The sequence below is a fragment of the Lutra lutra genome, chromosome 5 (genome assembly GCF_902655055.1).
Source record: "Lutra lutra chromosome 5, mLutLut1.2, whole genome shotgun sequence".
Classification (NCBI taxonomy): Eukaryota; Metazoa; Chordata; class Mammalia; order Carnivora; family Mustelidae; genus Lutra; species Lutra lutra.
This window is the reverse complement of record NC_062282.1, coordinates 75,223,042-75,236,824: the sequence shown is the minus strand read 5'-3', so window position 1 is coordinate 75,236,824 and position 13,783 is coordinate 75,223,042. Positions and strand designations below refer to the sequence as shown.

Here is a 13,783-nt window from a genome sequence, read left to right as displayed (position 1 = left end):
AGAGAGAGAGATAGAGGAGGAAGCAGGCTCTCCGCCGAGCGGAGAGCCCGAAGCGGGACTCGATCCCAGGACCCTGAGATCATGACCTGAGCCAAAGGCAGAGGCTTAACCCACTGAGCCACCCAGGTGCCCCTCAAACTTTTAAAACAATAAAATTTTAGAATATGAAAGTGACATATGAAAATGGGAGATGTTGTCCTAACAACAATCTAAATTTTAACAATTCTTCCAAAAGAACTGTTTATCTTCAACTTCCAACTAGTAAACAAACCTCTCAAATTCACAGTTCTAGACAATGGCAATAAACTGGATAATATAGCACTAAAAATTCCAATTCTATTATTCTGTTAGCTTCGGAAGTACACAAACAAGGTGAAAGAAACATGGTCAGCCTTCCTGGGGTTGTGCATCACCTTTTTTGGTGGGAAAGCACCCTACCTCTGTGCAGCCTTCTTGCGTCCTATTCTTCCAGATAACTCTCTTGTCCAGAATATTCAGACTGGTAGAGACAAAAATCATCTCTCAGGCTGCGACTGTCCTTTATAAGAAGAAATTTTCTTCAACATCTTTGACTTTATGAGTAGACAGACAAACCTACTGGATGGAAGGCAGTGGTAACATCTAAAGAAATAAACTATTTTGGCTTCTTCTTTGTGGTTAGTATGAAACACACACACATACACACACACAAGACAGGGGAACACTGACGGTCCTGAAGAAAACACTGAAGAATGATAAACCAAAGGAATAAAGGTGGCTATATCTTAAAATATACTCAAGGAGGCTGTTAAATTCACCCAAATGCGTGGCTCAGTGCCTAAACCAACATATACATCTGGTAATAATAAACACTGATAAGTCATAAACAAAAAGGGCTTTCTTAATTCAAAAACTCTAGAAGCTACTGGTAATATTAAAATCTACATAAAATACTATCAAACAGTATGTGTGAAACTGATTTTTTTAAGATAGTATTAGTACTTCAATTTAAATTACTAAGATGAAAAAATGGTATTTTACTGCCGAGTCTTCAAAACACTGAGAAGCCAGTATCTTTGATTTGACCAAGTTACAAATCTGTTTTCAGTAAACAGAGAAAACATACTGCCTCTGTTTAATGCAAAGGACAAAAAAGATCATCACTGCAAATCATAATGTTTGGGTTCATGATGAAAACAGGAAACAGACAGGCTGCCCAGGTATAATTATGGTTATAGTGTAATGTGCCTTCAGGTTCAGCCAAGAATTAAAACCCAGTGAAGAGTAAGCAGAATTTACTTGCCTCTACCTTGCTGCAGAAGGAAACTTTTAATAATACTTCCAGCAACATGTTACATAATCAACAGTAAACAACAATCTGATTCAAACCTCATTAGTAACAACATTCTGCCACTGTCTCCCACTGAAATTAATAGCTGATTTGCCAGAAGGGAAAGAAATGCAACACATATCAATCTACCCATTTCTGTGGTGCCTACCTATGTGAACCAGACAAGTAGGAAATACCACCAAATCTGCATAGAATCTACAAAAATATTTTATTCTTCTCTTTTCCTGCAGTTCACCACTGGCTTTCCTCCTTTTTATTAGACTGTATCATATGGATGCATATAAAATCTAAGAGGAAGTGAGCTGAGGAGGTTCACCTAACTTTTCCTGCCTATTTGAGCTCTTTCAGGTCTCAAAAATGGAAGGATAAATGAGTAAATCTTTGTAACAAAGAGACACAGAAACATTTATGCAATAAAAACAGCTATGTGAAAAAGAAATGCACACTGACTGAGGGATCCGCAATATAGACGGAAAGAAAGGAGGATGTAATCATGCAAACAATCAAAACAAAAATTAAATTTTAAAAACCTAAAACGTATTATGTACCACCTTTGTGAAGGTAACTTTCGTTCAACTGTCTGAGTTGTTCTGTATTCTTGTAATCTCAGGGTTCACCGCAGAGGGAAAGAAATAGCTACCAAAGAAGGAGTAAAAGGGAAAGGAAAAAAAAAAAAGGAATTTGTACAAATGTGTAAATAATCCATTACTTACTAAATTTGGAACACACTAATTTCCTAACAGTATTCTGATCAATACATGTGAAACTGTCACATTATGTTTAAGTACTGTTTTCCTTAAAACACCCACTATGGCATTTACATCTAGCAGAAATTTTACCCTACGTGCAATGTCACTAAATCTACTGGGACTAGGGTTTTTGAGCCTTTCAGATTTCAAATTAAATCTGAAAACTCACTCTGGGCAATTTGGGTACTCTATGGAAATTCAAGTACTCTAGTTTTTGATAACTTAAATCTATTTTTTTTTCTTTTAAACAGCAACTCAAGAACACTTTCCTCTCAACTTCTGTGAAGCCGAGCCACAACCTCCACCTATCCAGCCTTTGTTGCTAGATAAGAACACTTTTGGGAGTGCTAGGCAACACGCATGATGTGACAAACTCAACCAGACTTCAAAACTTTTTCCACAGAAAGATAAGGTAAACAAGATATACTTAGCACCACACCCATTTAAACGCACAAGCAGCCAGGAATGTTTCCCCCAACCCCCCTTCTAGACCTCCAGCTGGTCAGGAAACAATGTCTCTGCAATCAAGATAGTGATCTGGCCCAGGGTGTTCAGGCATTCCTCACCTCCAGGATGGCCTACAGCTCCATTCTCCAATGCCATCAAAAAACCAGAATTGGAACATTTTGTTAGAAATCGGGCACACGTCCAAATACCCGGGCTATCCTCACCCCAGTTCTTTTTGCAACCAAAATCTGTTTTGGGCTACTGAGCATGCTCCAACTTAAGACAGGCGCCACATGGGAGTTTTCAAAGCTTAGGCTCCAAACTCCACGTAATAACAGCAGCTGAAAGGGGAAGAGAGGGGAAAAGGAGGGGGAGGGGGAGAGGCCAGAGTATGAATTTGACTACTGATAACTAAAGTGAAAGACCCGGCAGAGACCGAATATGATGAAGGTAAACAGGCAGCCCGGCTGGGCATTCTCCTTGCACCAATGCAGAAGTTTACAAGAAAGGACAAGAAGTCTTTGCAGTACTGAAAATGGGCACGGCAAGTGGCAGAAACCAGGTCTAACTACCAGCTGAGTGCAGTAGCAGGTCACAAGTGCCCAGAGTGTAATTCCCACCGATAAGCGTGGATCCTTATCTCTGAAACACAAAGCGACGGCGGCACAGATTCATCAAGCCACTGGACAGCTTTGCAGGGTAGCAGATCAGACGGCTCGACCGAGCTCGGCGATCCTACCAGGGGTGTGACTGAGGGTGGTGCTCAGAAGAGGTACAACAAACCGCTCCTCGGGACTCAAGCGGGGCCTGGGATCCCCCCCCTGGGTGGTCCGGAGCGCCTCGCTCCACAGTCCTGGAGGCAACGGCGACGCAGGGACCAAGGCCAGCCTACCAGCCTAGGGACGCCCCCGGCCGCAGGAAGGCCTCCGCAGTCTGACGGGCCTCCCCATCCTCGGCCGCTCGAACCTCTGCAGGCCGGGACTCGGCCTACCTCCCGCCCCACAGGCCCGGGCGGCTTCCGTTCCGCCAGCGGCCCAACGCCCCCGCCTCGGCCAGACTCCAGCCCTGAGGGCGAGCGGCGTTCGGGAAGAAGCTGCAGTCCCCGGCCCCGCTCGCCCGCCCGCCCCGGGGCCCCGCACTCACTCACCCGCCGGCTGGACGCACTCCCCCGACGCCGTCGCCGCGCTTCCCCTCAGTGCAACTTTATTAGCAGCTCGGCCGCGGGACACGCGCACGGCGCCCGCTCGCCCAGGACCCGGATGAGGGAGGGAAGGAGCCGGGGAGGACGCCGCTGGGGTCTGCGCATGCGCGCGAGAGCCCGAGTAACCGCTGCGAGGCCGGAGAGAAGCAAGCCTCTGCGCTTGGCTCCGTGCGGCCAAGCCTGGCTTCAGATCCGCCCGAGGCTCTTGTGGCTATGGCCAGACCCAGGCGTGGGAGTCGGTGAGCTCCCACCGCCACAATGGCCGCTAGTAGTCTCCATTAACCAAAGCAACCCACACTGTAAGAAAATAAAACTATTGCTCTGGATAGGGACAGTTGCAGATTTTCTCAGTCACATAAAAACTGTAGAAAAATCTTAAGACACAAGTTTGCTACTTTTATTGACTTTTTAAAGTAACTATATAAATCTAAGTGAAGCGAATCCTCTTTCTATGAAAACTAGCTTCAAAATAAACTGAGCAGCAGCCCTAGAACCCCTCCCATAAATCCTGGAGCCTCTGCTGTCCCCCAACCCCTCTAGCAGGGCCTGAACTTGGGAGTTCCCCAAATTAGGACTGTCCACGTATTGGGAGATCAACCCCAATAGTTCAAGATACACACACTCTTCTGGACAGGTGAGGCCACTGAGGTGCCCAAAGGTCACCTGTAGGCTAGCATCCCTCCACTCGGCCTCCTGGGGCAAGAACCTTAGTAATTGCGCTCTTTTCCTTGCTCTTTTCCTCAAAATTCCGCCAAAGCGTCAGCCTTTCCTAGAATATGATAGTGGCACCACCTAGGGTGTCCAGTTTGAAGAGTACTAGTGAAGGAAAACTTTTAAATAATTTTGTTCTCATTTTAAAAGTTCAATCCGGGTTTTCCAGTACTCCGCCGTAGGTTTCCTTTTTCAGTCAATTAATCTAAGTAAAAATCAAAATTGGAGTCATTTCCAAATCTCCTCCCGCATAGCCTAATTCTATCCATCATGAAATCTTATCAATTCTACCTTCAAAATATATGCCAAATCTGATTTCTCACTGCTTTCTATTATCACCTCCATGGCCTGAGCCAGCGCCCTCTTGCACAAATGGGCAGCTGCTATTTTGACCAGGGCTTCCACAGTTTGTTCCCATGGTGAAAAGACTAAGTAAATGTTGCAAAAGTCTCTGCAAGAGAAGTGGCCATCTTGAATGGGACAGGGGCCTGGTGAGGAAGTGCAGTGGGCCAGGGTGGGGGGACCCAACAGTGCACATTCTGATCAAAGAGGCAGCTGCTGCTCCAGTCCAGCCAACTGCCACCATGGGGAAATTGAATAAGGGCCCGTGTTGGCAGATCTTCTGATTTTTCAAAAACAGCTGGAAATCTGGATGTTAATGCAAAAAAATCTCACTTTTATATGCTTAGCGACTTCTTTCATTCTTTCTCGCTTTTTCTCCCTTTCTCAGACATTCAGGAGGCTGATCCTCTACAAGCCAAGCCAGAAAAAGCCATGGTCCCAATTTAGCCTACTGACCATTGGTGTGCAGTCTCAGGTCTACGTCTTAAACCTCTTTACTACGTCATAAATTTGGTGAAAGTAAAGTCTGTGTACTTTAACTCTTTGTCAGGCTCACTGATTATTTGTTGGTAATTCAGAAGTTTCCAGTCCTTGGAAGGCACATATTTCTGGAGCCTGCATGAGTTTACAGCTCCCAGAAGTGCCCATAACCCTGCCTTGGAGGGTGCCTTTTATTTTTTTTTTTCCTTCCAGAACTAATGTTTGCAGAGTGTTTTGTTGAACGTTGTAAGACATAACAATTTGGTTTAAATATTTTGTGTACTAGAGCCATTCCACACTTCAAACAGCCAATAAAATCCTCCCCAAAACCATTTGCTGTCTCGCAGTCACCGCATATTATGCGAGGAACAATTTGTGATTGCAGGATTCCTATGAACGCTCACATCGGTAATCTCAAAGCCAACAGTTTTGTTTCCTGCACTATGTGTTCACGTACTGATCACAGCAAGAGACTCCAACCTCTCCAAGTGGCTATGTGGGCTCAACTTAGGTCTGGAGTTGGAAGAGATAACATAGAAGGAGAAATAGAAACTTTAAGAGCCCAAAAAATGCCTCCCCAAGAATGAAAAAATTACCCAGACTCATAGGATATAGAAAATCAGATCACTAAAGGTCTAGATAGTCAAAAAGATTATCAAACAGTCAATGAGATGGCATGCTGAAGCCCTAGGAATGGAGTAAGGAAGTTCCTATTTTTAACAATCGAATGGATTCTAAAAACAAATGTAGAATGGGCTAATCTGAGCAAGTAGATATAGTCTCTGTGGGACATCAAAATAGATAAACTGATTTTTCAGTTTTGCATTCTCCCATGAGGATCAGATAAAAGGAGCTTCAATCCTCAATCTTACTTTATTTGTAAAGAAATCCATTTGTGGATAATATAGGCCAGTGCTTCTCAACCAGGGGTGACTGTGCCCTCCTCCCCAGGGGAATATTTGGCAATGTTTGAAAACAATCATGACTGTGGCATCTAGGAGGGTGGTGCTAATAGCCTTTACTGGGTAGAGGTCCAAGAAGCTGCTAAGTCCTGCACAATATACAGGACAGCCCCGTTCTACCAAGAGTTATCTACCCAAAATGTCAGTCGTGCTGAGGTTGAGAAACCCTGTTTGAAGTCCCAAATAGGTTTTTTTAATTGAATTGATGTTTAGGGAAAAAATGAGCCTTTTCTTTTTATTTCTAAAAATAAATAAAAATAATTGTTTTAGCTGTTCATTGGGTGGAACAAATCAGCCTTAATGTTTAGCCCATGACCTACTCCCACCTTGAATTTTCCAGAACCAAAAAGAAGGTAATTTTCAGGAAAGATGAAACCATCTATGGAACACAAAGAATTGGAATAGTTAACTCAGTCTTTCCACATTCTTAACTTTTAATTTAAGATTTAGTGTAATTGAGGCAAATTGGTTTTGGTTTCAGTATCCTTAATAAATATGACAATTTTATCCTTTGCTCTAGCTCTGAAAATTCTCCCTTAACAACCAGTGCACACCCAGTAAAATTGGAAGAATGCGATGATGTCTGGAGAAGTCACCCAGTATAGATGCATCGGTGACCACAGAGATCTATAAAGATCTATAAATCCTACCTAGTAGCCACCTCAAAGACTCCCACTTCCTGAAACAGTCAAGGCAAGTGGACAGGAGAGGAAGAAATGTCTGAGTTGGAGTGACTCCTCTGGACAGTGTCCTGGAAACAAAAAAGGTAACTTCCCAAGTTCTAAACATTCTGTATATGTTCTTAAACTTGACAGACTAGCCCCGCCTCCAATCTTAATATTAGAAACAGTGCAGGAGGCAGAGCTAAATGCAGAAAAGTGTGAGAAGAGTGAGCTTCCAAAGAAATGGTATACAAAAAAATCCGAGAGAGGGGCACCTGGGTGACTCAATCCATTAAGCATCCATTTTTTCTTTCAGCTCAGGTCATGATCTAATGGGTTGTGGGATTGAGCCCCGCGTCAGGCTCCTCACCCAGAGTGGAGTGTCCTTATCCCTTTCCTCCTGCCCCTCCCCTGCTCATGCTCCTTCTCTCTCTCAAATAAATAAAATCTTTTTTAAAAAAAAGTCTGAGAGAAAAAAAATCATTATGTTAAAATTCTCCAAAGAAACTTCACGTTACTGTTTAACAGAACAAGCCACGGGGTTCTGTGCAAACCAGAGAGTACACTAAACTGATTTTATGCAACATTTGAAAGGTTATCCACCACCACCCCACCACCACCACCCCCCCCCCCCGGTAAAATCTGAGTGTTCTGGTACGAAATTATCCCTTAATAGTCCACAGACCCTTTATTTTCATAACTCAGATGTCAAGAATCTTAATGTATTCAAAAAGAAAGAAAGAAAGAAACATAAGAAAAAAGAATGACAGCGGCCTCTCCTGGAGGCTCAGGACTATCCAGGCCATGGACCCCTTGAAGCTCCAGGGAGAGATATGAGAGACCTTGTGACGCCCTCATCCCCTGGAATGAATATGCACATTTTTGTGTATATATCTATGTACACACTTTCTGCAAAAAAAAAAAAAAAAAAAATCCAAACTTTTCATCAGCTGCTCAAAGGTTTGCCTGACCCCCCAAATGTTTGCAGATGCTTAAAGCAGTGGTAACTTTCCGTGTGGTGTAAATTTAATGTGTCCATTTTAAGTCCTCTTCTCTTCTCTCTTTCAGAGCAACATAATTGGGAGATTCCTCTCAAGGGAGGGCTGCTGGATGCAGAATTCAGGAACCTGGCTTGCCTGTCTGCAGCCATCTGCTACTTTAAAGAAGGCCTCCTATGGCTGGAATCCAAAACACAAAATTAAAAGGGTCGCTTGCACCCAGAGTCATAAAACAAAGAGGCTTTCTAAAGCAGGGCTTGGAGTGAACGCTCGTTTCTTCCTGACTTAAACAGCATCTGTTCCTCCTGACAGCAAACACCCTTGGAGTTAATTCAGCTGAGCTCCCCAGTTCTACATTCTCACTTTTCATCCTCAGAGATGTGGTCTCGGATGAGCCAGACCACATGTGCCCCCTGCCCCAAATCCAGAGCAGCAGGTAAAAATCTGGGAATGCTATAGAATTGGGGAGAGGGGAAGGAGACAGAAGTTCACGTTCTCTAGAATCCCTTTTAAGTGCCTAAAATCTTGGTCACCTGAACTCTGAAGCCAGACTTCCTGGTTTGAATACCGACTGTCTCCTTTACTCCCTGTGTGACCTTGCACAAGTTCCATAGCCAATCTGTCCCTTAGTTTCCTCATCTGCAAAATGGGGATAAGAGTAGGATCCAATTAACAGAACTGTTACAAGGATTAAATGAATAGAAACTTGATAGACACTTAGAACCAAACCTGGCACACAGTAAGCACAATAGAAGCACCGCTATACCAGCAACCTCTACAACACTCTTAGCAAACTCATTTGTTGCATAAAATCCACGTGCATTTTATCCAACAGTAGACCCTCTTCCCTTCTTACTTGAATAGGTGATTTCATTCCCCCACAAGCCTACAGTACTATCTATTGAGGACAATTCCCAAATTTCCATTTCCGTCTTGCACTTGGCTAATGAACCCCAGGTCCTTGAACTCCCCTCTAATGTCTCTGCTGGACTATACTAATTGTGGATTTTGGCTGCCTGCCATACTCTCAAAACCCTTTTCTCCTGTTTCCTTTGTGGTACCATTCCTCTTTGGTATTAAGCATGGTCCCAGACACCTGACCCCAGAGATGGGCACATGACCCAGGAAAGTTATCATAGTTCCCCCCTTTCCAGGCCACCATGATTGGTTCATAGACAGTCATATAATCCAAGGAAATAACATGTATTATCCCTTAGACTGATGTATGGATGTTGAGAGAGGGAAATCCTTTACCATACTGTTGCTGCTAAGCTAGGGGTGGGTCTGAGGCTGCCAGATGCCATCAGCCACCATGTAGAGGGAGTCTGCTTGGCAATGAAGCCAAGAGAGTGAAGCAGAGCTGAGACACAGAGGGGAAGCCATGACAAAATTCCATCAATAGGGCTGTGCCTAGGGCTCTAAAGATCTTCCTTAGATGTCCCAATGACACGAGCCTATACATTCTGCTTTTATTTAAGCTAGTTATGCTTCCATTACTTGTAACCTCTGCCCTTGGTAGTCTTGCTGGATTTATCAGGCGCAAATGTGAACTCCTGATACTTGTCATTCTTCCTTCCCAGACAGGTCCCCTTCTAATCTCCCCCACATTAATACATGGCAGCTTCATCTACATAGTTGCCCATTCCAGGCAGTCATCTGTGGTAGATTAGATTATTGTCCTAAATTTTTTTTTCCTTCCCTTTTGTGGAATTATACATCTGCACCCTTTGCCATGTGACTTTGCACTAACATTCTCTAGAGAAGGTGGGATATACTTCTTTGTCCCTTTGATGTTGGCTTTGGCCAGTAGATATGACATGGACATCATCTTAGGACGTGTTTGGTAGTGACTTGCTGTTCTGTGTTTTTGCCATCTGTCATTGAAAAAATAGACCCCAGGTGGCCATTGGTCCAAGGGGGATGAAAATAGAGACAGAGCAGGGCTGATCCCAACCCACAGCCTTGAGCCTAGCTCGGTGGGCCTGCAGCCTGATGTGTAACCACCCAAGCAGATTCACAGACCCATGAATGAAAAATTAATGTTTGCTCTTTTATACCACTGAGATCCTGGCATTGTTTGTTATGCAGCAATAGCCAGCTGAAACATTCTTCACTTACCCCTACTTCTCACCCTCATTTATTTATTCATTTATTCACTGCCTCATTCAATAATGTGACAAATATTTATGGAGCACCAACTACATATCAAGCATATTTCGGCACTAGGAAAAGGCATTAAAAAAAAAACAGGCAAAAATCCCAGCTTTAATACAATATTAAAGGAATTTTTTTAAATAGGAAAAGTAAAATATGGTATGTCACCTTATAATAACTACCTGGTAAAAAAATAAAATAAAATCATAAATGGGGGACGGAGAGGGTGCCAGGAGGAGGAGGGGCGATGATTGCTATGTTGATATTCAGGGTTAAATGGATAGGGCTACACTTCCACTTCCAATCCAGTCTAAAGTCTTACCATTTCTACCTTCAAACTGTCTCCAAAATCTCCCCACTTCTCTCCACGTCTAGTATCTACAGACTGTCAGATCCAGTCACTACCATCTCTCCCCAAACTCTCTTCTGCTTCCAACAGCCTTGCTCCAGCCCCTTGACCACCCAACAGGTATTACACGGTAAAAATGCAAATCAGGTTCTGGTCACTCTTGAACTTAAGCTCTTCAAGGTCTTCAAAGCATCCCCGTGGCATTTAGCACAAAATTCAAACTCTCTACCACGGCCCTGCCCTGACCAACACAGTCCCTGCCATCACCAACATTCTCACACATGCCTTGCATACACTGGCCTCCTTTCTGTTCCTCACATGTCACAAGTTCTTCCTAACTTCTGGTTTTATACATGTAGGTTTATTTTCAGTCTTCACCTTGGACAGATCTGAAACGCTTGCCTACTGCTCCCCATCTGTCTCACTCCTTCTCATCAACCTTGGGTCTCAGCTTGAAGGTCAATTTCTTACAAAAGCCTTCCCTGGCCACCTCTGCTCCACTGAACCCCACTACCCAATCTAGATTGGTTTCCCCCATTATACACCCAGCATCCAGCTCTCGCCCTCTTCTCATATATCATGATTTCAAATTCTATCTACCCCCTGGGGTGACACTCCCCTTCACAACAGAATCCTCAACACTTACATCAGTGCCTGAACTGCTGTAGACCCTCAACAGAGGGTAACTGAATTTTCTGCTTCCATTTTGGTTTTATGCGTGCTTCTAATGCAAGCACTTTGTTTCCACTTAATTTTTTTGAAGTTCTTAATGAAACATTATTGTGTAATAGGGTGTCACCCCCCTTGTCTCCCAAACAGAAACTTAGCCCTTAGATTTAACATTTGTTCATTCGCTTATACATTCAACTTAAATATTTATATAGTACCTACTATGTGCCTGACAGTAGGCCCGCTACTGGGCTTCAGAGATGACTGCCCTGTTGAAGCCCACAGTCTTCTGTGGAATGTTTGCTTCTTTTCTGTCTCCAAAGTCCTTGAACACTTGATAGAAGAGTCAGGAACTAGAAAATCAAAATCTGTCATTTCAAAGATGTAAGCCCAGGTATTCTCAGGAAAGGTCACTCTTTTGACCCTGGAAGAGCCCCTCATTTTATAAAAATCTCCCACATGTAATAGGCCAATTATGCCAATGTCAAACAAAGATTATGTTCTGAACAGGAGTACTTAGCATTAAAGTTTAAACGACTCGGTACTCTCGTTGGAAAGCTTATTACAGGAAGAGCTACATCCCTTTAAACTGTATTTCCTGAGATGTTTCATTCCTAAGTATGATTTTTTAAAAAATAGCTTACAGTTTTAAAAAATAATGCATATGTATTGGCAAAATTCAAATTATAGAGAAAAGGCAAAAAAAGGTAAAAATTACTTGAAATCACACCTTTAACATCTTGCCAGATATCTTTCCATGTGTATAACAATAGCTATTATTGGTCAAGGATATACTTTGTGCTAAGTACAATGTGCTTTACGTATTTTATTAAATACCACACAAACTATATAATGGAGTTCCTATTGCTAACTGGATGATGCTCTTTTTTGTAAATGAAGAAACTAAAGGTGGAAGCATGTCTTTCTACAGCCTTCTTGGGCTTATGACACCCAGAAATGTCTCTAACCTTGGAGGACACCTTTTTTTTTTTTTTTTTTTTTTTTTAAGAACTGGTGTTTGTCACTGCTTTGCTGGTCATAGAAGGATATCACAGAACATGGTTAAAATATTGTGTACACTAAGCTCATTCCTCATTTCATGTATTCCGTGAAATCTCACATTCTCTGCTTTCCACAACCCAGTCTCCTCCATCTTCTCCCACCACCCCCTCTTCCCCATTCCTCGGTCAGTGAACTAGCCTCTTTGCTGTCCCCCGTCCTCCCAATCTGCCATCACACTCCCATCAACACACCTCTGCTTTCAATGAACCTCTGTACGAGTGTACCTTCCTGCAGCCAGTCTGGACCTAGAGGATCGTTCCTAGAGCATGGCATCATGGGAGGGGCTAAGAAGGAAAAGAGATACACCATGTACAGGTGGTGAGGGATGAGGGGCCTCAAGGGGAATTTGGCAGATAAGGAAGGAGACGCTCAAAAGAAGTGAAATCATTTCCAGAGTGTATACAGACAGTCAGTGTGGAACTAGAATTCAAACCCAGTGAGTCTGACGCCCAAACTCCCGCTCTAACCACTATGCACACTGCCTGCTCTCTCAAGACCATTCACTGAGTCGTCTAACCTCCTGTGCCCCAACCAAACGGTTCTTACGAATCCTCTGCTAACAGTCAAGGAACCGCAGCTCCGTGAACGAGCTGGAAAAACAATAGATTACTGAGCAAGAGAAGGGATGAGGGAATGGGCTTGTTAAAGCACACAAATGCAATTTCTAAAACGAATGTGAATTCAGTGGTGATGGTGAAGTCACCCAGAGCAAGCACGCTGTAAAACTTGGTATTTATTCTAACAGTCAGGTAAGGACCCTGAGCAAGCTCCAAAGGCCCAGGATGAATGGAGGTACTGTTCCAACATGTTTATCTTGAAGTGTAGTGAAACCTATTGGTTCTATTTGTGTAATGACTAATGCCTCTATGGCTGTATCATTTACAATACGATGGCATCACTAATGCGCCACATTAAAGGTGATTTGAACTGATGAATCAAATCCGTTAAGTTCCTCTAAGTCAACGTGGGCTCCCCAAGTCACGTGTTGTAATGTTCCGATTGCAGAGACCATCCGGCCTGCTGCTCTCATCACTGTTAACTTCCACAAACCTGATTTTCCAAGAGCAGGATCACACAATGCACCAAAACCTAGCATTCAAACATCTCAAAAACGAAGTAAAAAGTCAACACAGAGTCGCCTGCCCTGAACGTGTCACAGATGGGGAAGGAGGAGCCCCCTGTCAGATCGTGCTGCCAGAAATGAGAATTTATATGGGGTCTGAGCTCCAGTGTTCTGGCTGTGATGTCTCAGAGGTCTTAGCAAAAACCATCTGGGGACTGCTACTGGTTTTCAGGACCACAGGAAAGAAACTCATATTCTTTTACTTGCCTAGGATTGCTGGATGAGTTTCTCTTATCAGCCAGGCACATAATGATAAGGAAACTTTATTTATTCATTCTTATTTTGCATTCCTCTATTTTCTCTATTTACTCAAAGACACATATGTCCGTGGACAAAAGCACCCACCTCTTTCCTTGAACCTCTCTCCCGGTCTCTTCCTGAAGTCTAGTCTCTCTTCCGATCTCCGGTTTTGTGACTGAAATCTGACTCATTTATTCACTCAGCCAAAATTTGTTGAGTGCTTGCTCTGCATCCTTACTTGAGCTCCACACGGGGAATGCCTACGAATCCAAAAGCAGGCAGGACCCCTGCTCACAGGAAATAC

The 13,783-nt window shown here is 43.4% G+C and overlaps 1 protein-coding gene across 1 annotated transcript in view; it reads right to left on the bottom strand.

The window, feature by feature from the left end:
* The window catches only part of SMAD5 (SMAD family member 5), a 50,670-nt gene extending 46,849 nt beyond the window's left edge, over positions 1 to 3,821 (bottom strand). Inside the window, exon 1 of the mRNA XM_047729922.1 lies at positions 3,674 to 3,821. The gene's annotated coding sequence lies outside the window, so the exon portion shown is untranslated. The remainder of the gene's footprint in view (positions 1 to 3,673) is intronic.
* Between the last annotated feature and the right edge of the window lie 9,962 nt (positions 3,822 to 13,783).